The sequence below is a fragment of the Ovis canadensis genome, chromosome 21 (genome assembly GCF_042477335.2).
Source record: "Ovis canadensis isolate MfBH-ARS-UI-01 breed Bighorn chromosome 21, ARS-UI_OviCan_v2, whole genome shotgun sequence".
NCBI classification, from domain to species: domain Eukaryota; kingdom Metazoa; phylum Chordata; class Mammalia; order Artiodactyla; family Bovidae; genus Ovis; species Ovis canadensis.
The window spans coordinates 21465097-21474119 of record NC_091265.1 but is presented as its reverse complement, the minus strand read 5'-3'; the positions used below and the strand labels follow the sequence as shown (position 1 = coordinate 21474119).

Here is a 9023-nt window from a genome sequence, read left to right as displayed (position 1 = left end):
GGGTCGCACAGAGTCAGACACGACTGAAGTGACTTAGCAGCAGCAGCAGCAGCAGCAGCTAAGGATTCACAGACTGCAATTGTTTCTGCTCTGATAGAAGGGGATATAAGGCTGGGAGGACCTTAGGCAGAACTTCTGTTCCCCTACAGTGAATATAATGATGCACATACAGTTTATGGGATTTTTTGTAGGATCCAATGAGATATTTTCTCTTGCTTTGGCAACACATATACTGAAATTGAAATGATACAGAGAAGTTTGTCATGGCCCCTGCACAAGGATGACACACAAATTCATGAAGCGTTCCATATTTTTTTTTGGCCTCCCTGGTGGCTCAGCTGGTAAATAATCCATCTGCAATTTGGAAGACGTGGGTTTGATCCTTGGGTTTGGAAGATCCCCTGGAGAATGGAAAGGCTACCCTCTCCAGTATTGTGGTCTGGAGAATTCCATGGACTGTATAGTCCATGGAGTCACAAAGAGTCAGACATGATTGAGTGACTTTCACAAAATGAGATATTGCCTGTTGAGGACTGGGCTCTGGAGTTGTTGAACAAGAGATAATTACTATGTAAGCACTCCATAATTTTTTTACAGTCTTCTCTCTCTTCTTGAATAGCATGAGTCTTTATCCTTTCAACTTAACCACTGTTGCTTACAACAGAGAAAGCAAAACCTAGGTACTGAAATTGGACTCACATATTACATGTGCTCACTGATGAATCAGGATTCATCCAAGCTGTTCCAATAGCCAGTGCAGGAGGTGGGGGTGGGGTGGGGGTTGGGGGTGGGAGGGAGTAGGAGAAACTGGATTCATCTTCAGTGATAGACATTCTGAGCTTCAGGTCTCTAGGCCAGCTGCTCGTAGATCAGACCAGAGTGCAGGGGTTAATAGTCAGCCCCCTGTTGCTCTGGCTAAACCATGAGAAAAACCCCATGGGAAAAGAATAAAGGCAAAATATAGCAATACAAGACATGACCCGGGACACAGGACTGATTTTATCATAGCACATCAGATACTTTCTGTATGCCAAGACACTAAATGAAAGTGACCTGGCTCCAAAGAACAGGGCTCTTGATCCGAGAGGTCTTGAGTCCCCCAGTTCCATCTTTGAAACTTTAATTCTGTCTCTAATTTCTTTTTTTCCAAACTGTGCATCGACAACTTTCAATCCCTACCTGCTGCGCTGGCCACAGCACCTCAGAATAAAAATCAGTTTTGTAATCAGGACTGTATACTTTAGAATTTTCAGTAAACCTTGCTGCCCTGGAACTTCCCTGGTGATCCAGTGGGTATGACTCCATGCTCCCAGCACAGTGGGCCCTGGTTCAATCCCTGGTCAGGGAACTAGATTTCATATCCTGAAACTAAGTGTTTGCATGCCACAACTGAATGATCCCCCAGATTTCCCAGGTGGCCCAGTGACAATCTGCCTGCCAGTGCAGGAGCACAGAAGACATGGGTTCTATCCCTGGGTTTGGAAGAACCCCTGGAGAAGGAAATGGGACCCTACTCAGTACTCCTGCCTGGAAAATTCCATGGACAGAGGAGCCTGGTCATGGGGCTCACATGGGGTGCCATGTGGTCCATGGAGTCACAAAGAGTTGGAGTCAACTGAACATATAAATGCACACACACATACACACACAATATCCACACACAGGGTCACAAGGAAGATCAAAGATCCTGGGTGCATGACTAAGACCCAAATAATTAAATAAATATTTTAAAAATTGTGTCTTTCGGTAATATCATTGAGTATAAATATTTGCACAGTGGTTCATATGCAAATTTCTCTAGAGGTTATTGAGGCAATATACTATTTTTAAGAAGTCATGTGGGTAATTAAAAACATATCGTACTTGCTTAGAAGCCTCAGAAAACAAATGAGATTTAAAAACTGATTTTAACCATAAATGAACAAGAATTGTTTCTTTAAAAAATATGTAGATCAATAAATGAGTCAAAAGATTTCCAAGGGTATTTTTAATAATTCAGTTCAGTTCGGTTCAGTTGCTCAGTCATGTCCAACCCTTTGTGACCCCACGGACTGCAGCAGGCCAGGCCTCCCTGTCTATCACCAGCTCCTGGAGTTTCCTCAAACTCATGTCCATTGAGTCGGTGATGCCATCCAACCATGTCATCCTCTGTCGTCCCATTCTCTTCCTGCTTTCAATCTTTCCCAGCATCAGAGTTTTTTCAAATGAGTCAGTTCTTTGCATCAGGTGGCCAAAGTGTTGGAGCTTCAGCTTGAGCATCAGTCAGTCCTTCCAATGAATATTCAGGACTGATTTCCTTTAGGATGTAAACATTATATTTAGAGCAGTTTTTGATTCACAATATTATTGAAATAAACAAGAAATGACACAGTCACCAGAGATTTCTGGCATCCAAATGTGAATGAGGGTTCCCAGACCTCCAATCCAACAGATGTCACTGCTCCCCATGGTGATCACTGAGGAGCTCAGGGGTTGAAAGAAGGAGCCATATGGGGCATCTACCACTCCTTAAATTGAACAAGGGAACAAGATTTGGCCCCAGAGAGCTGAGGTGCATATGAAAGTAATGAATTCAATGAGCTCAGAGGCTTGCATCTTCTCATACGTAGTATGCTAAATTCCTTCATTTGAAATCTGATTTTTCTTATAGCAGCCCCTGGTATTGCAGAGTCGGACTGGACTGAGTGACTGAACAACAACAATCTTTGATGTTCAGACTGCTTTCTCCCTTTTTACAAATTTTATCACATGACTCCCCCCATCCTCGCCCCCCCCGCCCCCCCCCCACCCCCCGCCTTCTTGAAGCAGTTTTCTCAGAGCTACTGAGAATCTGTCTCCTGTGCTTGGGTCCTAAACATCGCTACCAAATAAAATGTCTCTCTACTTTCAAGGGGTGGCTAATGTTTTCATTGTCAGTTTCCATCTAACTTCTGGAACTCAGGTGAGTCAGACCAGGACACGTGTGTTGGGGAAAGGTCTCAGAAGAGCATATCAAATGACAATAAATACACAACCTAAAACATGAGAAGTGTGTTTTATTTGGTGACTACAGATTATAGCCAGAAAGGTGGCTTCTCAGATAGCTCTAAGGAACTGTTCAAAAGTTATAAGGAGAAAAAAAAAAGTTATAAGGAAAGCCATAGTATATAAGATCATTTGGTGTAAAAAAAATCAGAAAACATTGAAAGATTATTGCATATGATAAAAATGATACATCTCACTAATTTTCATGCATTTTAATTTTTCTAATTTCTAAAATTTACTTATTTTGGCTGTGCTGGGTCTTCCTTGCTATGCACAGCCTTTCTCCTGCAGAGGCCACTCTCTAGTAGAAATACATTGGTTTCTCATTTCGGTGGCTTCTCTCATTGCAGAGCATGGCCCCAGGGTGTGTGCACTTCAGTAGTCACGGCTCCCAGGCTCTAGTCCAGTGCTTGTGGGGCTTGGGCTTAGTTGCTCCACAGCCTGTGGGATCTTCCCAAACCAAAGATCCAACCAGTATCCCTTGCACTGATTAGTGGATTCTTAATCACTGTACCATCAGGGAATTTTTTTTTCTTTTTTTTTTTTTCCTTTGTATGGAAAGAGGCAAGAGTCTGGGCTTATTGAAGTCATCCATGTGATGTGAATGGTGACCACCTCAGGACACCAACCTTTGTCTCCTCCTTGAACTGCCCTCAGGGCACACTGTCTTGGGGCTGCAGTGGATAAGGGCCTTTGGGTTGCAATAACCTTCGTTTACTGACGTGGCAAGTGAAATGTTTGTCCCCAAAGTAAAGTGTAGGAGAAGACATCAAGTGGAACTGACAGAGACTGTCTACTGAGTCCCCGCTAGATGCACCTGCTCACTGGGTTACACAAGTGAAGCAGGGAAGGCATTGTTTCACCAAAATTTATTCAGGCTCGTGATCCTTCTCCTCGAATTATCAGAGGGCTTCCTTGTAAATTCCAGTTTGAATAATAATTCCAAGTCAGTTCAGCAAAAAACCCCACTGTTGATATCTGGTTTCCCCAAGAATCTGATCAAACTTCCTCACTGCCCATTTTTAGTACCCAGTTCATCTGGTCTGCCCTCAGCAAAAAATCTATTAGCTTGGTTCAGCCAAGATCCTTCCTGATTCCTCCTCATAGGAAATTACCAGCCAAGAAACACACGGCTTCTGAGTTGTGAGTCCCTACCACTTGCATCTGTTGAAGCTGGATGATCCGAAATGTTAGGATATCCTTGTCTGTATTATCATTGTCTTAAATAAAATTGGATGTAGCCACTTACATCTGTGTCTGTGTCTGATTTTCCTTGGAAACAACTCCCTCAGATGATTACTGCTCAAGCAGGAAGCATTCTTCAAGCATCCCCCAGATTCCCACATACTCAAGGATGACCAACTTGGAGTCTAACCACTTTGGTAGCTTCCATATCAGTCCTCGAGTTATTTTCAGAAAATTCATTTCAAATTTAAAACAATCTTCTTTTTGATCTCATAGTAACTGTGATCCCAGAGGAACATCCTCACCCTGAATTTTGAAATTTCCACATTTCCACTAATATCACAGCCATTTCCAACATTTATGTGGTCTGACAATTGGAGATGTCCTTCTTATCCCTTCAGCTATGAGAGGAATGGGCAAATTTAATTCAGATGAACATTATATCTACTATTGTGGGCAAGAATCTTTTTGAAGAAATGTAGTAGCCCTCATAGTCAAAAAAAGAGTCTGAAATGCAGTACTTGGGTGTAGTCTCAAAAATGCCAGAATGATCTCGGCTCTTTTCCAAAGCAAACCATTCAACATCAAAATAATCCAAGTGTATGCTCCAACCATGGACATGTCCAGTGATGGACGTGAGTTTGAGCAAGCTCCAGTGGTTGGTGATGAACAGGGAAACCTGGCATTTTGCAGTCCATGGGGGTCACAAAGAGTTGGACACGACTGAGAGACAGAACTGAACTAATGCCCCAACCACTAATGCTGAAAACTGAAGTTGAATGGTTCTATGAAGACCCACATGACCTTCTAGAACTAACACCAAAAAAAGATGACCTTTTCATCATAGGGGACTAGAATGAAAATATAGGAAGTCAAGAGAAACCTGGAGTAACAGGGAAGTTTGGTCTTGCAGTACAAAATGAAGCAGGCAAAAGCTAATAGAGTTTTGTCAAAAGAACACACCATCATAGCAAACACCCTTGCCATTAACCCAAGAGAAGACTCTACACATGGATATCACCAAATGGTCAATACCAAAATCAGATTGATTATATTCCTTGTAGTCAAAAGTGGAGAAGCTCTATATAGCCAGCAAAAACAAGTCTGGGAGTTGACTGTGGCCAGATCATGAATTCTTGCTGAATTCAGATTCAAATTGAAGAACGTAGGGAAAACCAGTAGGCCATTCAGGTATGACCTAAATCAAATCGCTTATGATTATGCAGTGAAAGTGAAAGTCACTCAGTCACGTCCAGTTCTTTGAGACTGATGGACAATACATTCAATGGAATTGTCCAGGCCAGAATAATGGAGTGGGGAGCCTTTCACCTCTCCAGGGTATCTTCCCAATCCAGAGATCAAGCCCAGATCTCCCACATTTCAGGTAGATTCTTTACCAGCTGAGTCACAAGGGAAGCTCCAAAATACTGGAGTGGATAGCCTATCCCTTCTCCAGTGGATCTTCTGGACCCAGGAATTGAACTGGGTCTCCTGCATTGCAGACAGATTATTTACCAACTGAGCTATCAGGGGAGACCCATGATTATACAGTGGAAGTGATAAATAGATTCAAGGGGATAGATCTGATAGATAAAGTATTTGAAGAACTATGGACAGAGGTTTATAACATTGTACAGGAGGCAGCGATCAAAACTATCCCCATGAAAAGAAATGCTAAAAGGTGAAATGGCTGTCTGAGGAGGCCTTAAAAATAGCTGAGAAAAAAGAGAAGTGAAAGGCAAGGGAGAAGAGGAAAGATATATCCATCTGAATGCAGAGTTCCAGAAAATAGCAAGGAGGCATAAGAAATCCATTTAAAGTAAAAAGTGAAAAAAAAAAAGAGGAAAATAATAAGGCAGGAGAGACTAGAGATCTCTTCAAGAAAATTAGAAATACCAAGGGAACATTTCATGCAAAGATGGGCATAATAAAGGACAGAAATGGTATGGATCTAACAGAAGCAAAAGATATTAAGGAGAGGTAGAAAGAATACACAGAATTATTTAAAAATTTCTTAATGACCCAGATAACCATGATGGTGTAATCATTCACCTAGAGTCAGACATACTGGAATGTAAAGTCAAGTGGGCCTTACGAAGCTTCACTGTCAACAAAGAGGAGATGATGGAATTCTAGTTAAGCTCTTTCAAATTCTAAAAGATGAGACTGTTAAAGTGATGCAGTCAATATGTCAGCACATTTGGAAAACTCAGCAGTGGCCACAGGACTGGAAAAGGTCAGTTTTCATTTCAATCCCAAAGAAGGGCAATGCCAAAGAGTATTCAAACTATCACACAACTGCACTCATTTCACATGGTAGCAAGGTAAAGCTCAAAATCTATCAAGCTAGGCTTCAACAGTATGTGAATTGAGAGCTTCCAGATGTTCAAACTGCATTTAGAAAAGGCAGAGGAACCTGAGATCAAATTGCCAACATTCACTGGATCTTAGAAAAGACTAGAGTATTCCAGAAAAACATCTTCTGCTTCATTGACTACACCAAAGTGCAGATATTGATGGTGTGGATCATGATAAACTGTGAAAAATTCTTAAAGAGATGAGAATACCAGACAACCTTACTTGCCTCCTGAGAGACCTGTGTGCAGATCAAGAAGCCACACTTAGAACTGAACATGGAACAATGGACTGGTTCAAAATTGAGAAAGAAGTACATCCAGGCTGTATATGTCACCTTGCTTATTTAAATTTTATGCTGAGTACATCATGCAAAATGCCAGGCTAGATGAAGTACAATCTGTAATCAAGATTACTGGGAGAAATATCAAGCAGCTCATATATGCAGATGACACCACCCTAATGGCAGAAAGCCAACTAAAGAGCCTCTTGATGAAAGTGAAAGAGGAATGTGAAAAAGCTGGCTTAAAACTCAGTATTCAAAAAACCAAGATCATGACATCCAATCTCATCACTTCATGGCAATTAGATGGGGAAGCAATGGAAACAGTGACAGACTTTATTTTCTTGGGCTCCAAAATCACTGTGGAATGTGACTGCAGCCATGAATTTAAAAGATGTTTGGCCCTTGGAAGAAAAGCAATGGCAAACCTAGACAGTATATTGATAGCAGAGACATTACTTTGCTGACAAAGGTCCATCTAGTCAAAGCTACGGCTTTTCCAGTACTCACATACGGATTTGAGAGCTGGATAATAAAAAACACTGAGCAAAAAAGAATTGATGCCTTTGAACTGTGGCATTAGAGAATACTCTTAAGATTCCCTTGGACTGCAAGATGAAGCCAGTCATTCCTAAAAGAAATCAACCGTGAATATTCACTGGAAGGACTGATGCTGAAGCTGAAGCTCCAATACATCGGCCACCTAATGAGAAGAGCTGACTTATTGCAAATATCCTGATATGGGGAAAAATTGAAGGTGGGAGAAGACGACAGAGGATGAGATGATTAAATGGTATCACTGACTCAATGGACTTCATGAGATGGTGAAGGACAGGGAAGCCTGGCATTCTGCAGCCCATGGGGTCAGAAAGAGTTGGACATGACTGAGTGACTGAGCAACAGGAACCCATAATCCTTTCCCTTTCTTCTACCAAGGGATACAATTGTCCATATTCAGTTCAGTTCAGTCACTCAGTTATGTCCGACTCTTTGCGACTCCGTGGACTGCAGCACGCCAGGCCTCCCTGTCCATCACCAATTTCCGGAGCTTACTCAAACTCATGTACATTGAATTGGTGATACCATCTAACCATCTCATTCTCTGTCATCCAACCCCTTCTCCTCCAGCTTTTCATCTTTCCCAGCATAAGGATCTTTTCCAATGAGTCAGCTCTTCCCATCAGGTGGCCAAAGTATTGGAGTTTCAGCTTCAGCATCAGTCCTTCCAATGAACATTCAGGACTGATTTCCTTTAGGATGGACTGGTTGGATCTTCTTTCAGTCCAAGGGACTCTCAAGAGTCTTCTCCAACACCACGGTTCAAAAGCATCAATTTTTTGGTGCTCAGATTTCTTTATAGTCCAACTCTCACATCCATACATGACCACTGGAAAAACCGCAGCCTTGGCTTGATGGATCTTTGATGTCAAAGTAATGTCTCTGCTTTTTAATATGCTGTCTAGGTTGGTCATAACTTTTCTTCCAAGGAGTAATCATCTCTTTATTTCACTGACCATATTAGCAAAACTCAACAAATTTTGTGGAGTGAATCACTGAACAAGTCCTAGATCCCCCTCCTCCAGTTCTTTCTCTTTCATGAATGATGATCTGACTCAATCAACTGATCTGGAGACTGTCAGGAATCCAATCAGCATGAACCAGAGGGGGCTCTGGAATCCAATCAGGTAATGCCTACTGATTGGAAGTTAGTAGTTGAAAGGAGGGAAGATGTGGTTAAAAAGTTCCATAAAATGCCCAAGCACCAAAGAATAGATACAGAAGCTTCTCGCTCTGGAGTCACTCTTTGTGTTCTCCACCAAGTTTGAGGTCTGAGCAGCACCCTCCACCTGGACCACATCAGACCTGGTGAGTTAACTTCTGTGAGGGATGTTCCACCAATGGCTAGCGGGCAGTGAATGCAGGATGCAGTTTGACGTGGCATGGAGAGTTTTCCTTTTTCTCTTCTTTTGGTTAAATTTAAATCTTTTTGCCTCAAAGCGTATTTTTGCTTCCCTCCTAAACATTTTGATTTGTGCTTTGGTTTATATTATTTAAAAGTCTTAACCAGCAGTTTTTCTTTTTAAAGACATCTGTTTGGCATGCTATTTCTTGACATTTAAGGTTTTTACTCTATATACAAATGGCATTCCCTTCACAAGTATCTCCTTAATCTTTC

The 9023-nt window shown here is 41.8% G+C and overlaps 1 non-coding gene across 1 annotated transcript; it reads left to right on the top strand.

The window, feature by feature from the left end:
* Positions 1-212: 212 nt before the first annotated feature.
* LOC138427353 (U6 spliceosomal RNA) lies at positions 213-315 on the top strand. Its single transcript, XR_011251959.1, has one exon. It is a non-coding gene; the product is annotated as a U6 spliceosomal RNA (small nuclear RNA).
* The last annotated feature ends 8708 nt before the right edge of the window (positions 316-9023 follow it).